Genomic DNA, 616 nt, shown 5'->3' on the forward strand with positions numbered 1-616 from the left:
CGCGCAGCAACGACGAATCCGATTTCCATAAGTCTCATTCCCGACCGCCCGGCGATCCATCCCCGGGAGCGGAACAAGGCACGCTTGCATCCGCGTGGCACGACGATCCCTCCGAGTCGGCTCGGCGCCACGGAGCGACTCCCACAGAACTTTGGGACGTATCGGGGCCTGCAAGCTCCCCAGATCCAGGATTCACTCCCAAGGATCGAGTTGGGGAGCGAAGTGCAAAATAGCGCGAGACAGTGCGAAGATGATGCTCTTTCGGTGAGGGCGGCATCCAGCTGTGAGCTGCCAAGAGTTGTGTAGATAATGTTGGAATTATTAGTTAATAAACTATTCACTTGAATGATTTTAGTCACTGTCTTTGTTGGGGAACTTACTGCAAATGCAGAAGGGTTTTTTTTGTTCACCCACTTCCTCCTTACTTCCTGTTTATATCAGCAGTTTCTTGGAAATCCACCCCCACCATCTGTCACATCCTCAAAGGTTCTATAACACCCAATTGTTCACATACATGTTGATTTACGAGTCTACAGCCTTTGTTTTGAAATATGAAGTATGCAGCCTGTGTCATGCAGCACTCCTCCCATGTTTGTTCAGATGCGCCCAGTCGCCC

At 50.5% G+C, this 616-nt stretch overlaps 1 protein-coding gene across 1 annotated transcript in view; it reads left to right on the top strand.

Moving 5' to 3' along the window:
• Window positions 1-346, top strand: part of mcl1b (MCL1 apoptosis regulator, BCL2 family member b) — a 3,155-nt gene extending 2,809 nt beyond the window's left edge. Inside the window, exon 3 of the mRNA XM_061982842.2 lies at window positions 1-346. This exon is cut by the window's left edge and continues 488 nt beyond it. The gene's annotated coding sequence lies outside the window, so the exon portion shown is untranslated.
• Window positions 347-616: the final 270 nt, after the last annotated feature.

Source organism: Nerophis lumbriciformis, linkage group LG21 (genome assembly GCF_033978685.3).
Source record: "Nerophis lumbriciformis linkage group LG21, RoL_Nlum_v2.1, whole genome shotgun sequence".
Classification (NCBI taxonomy): Eukaryota; Metazoa; Chordata; class Actinopteri; order Syngnathiformes; family Syngnathidae; genus Nerophis; species Nerophis lumbriciformis.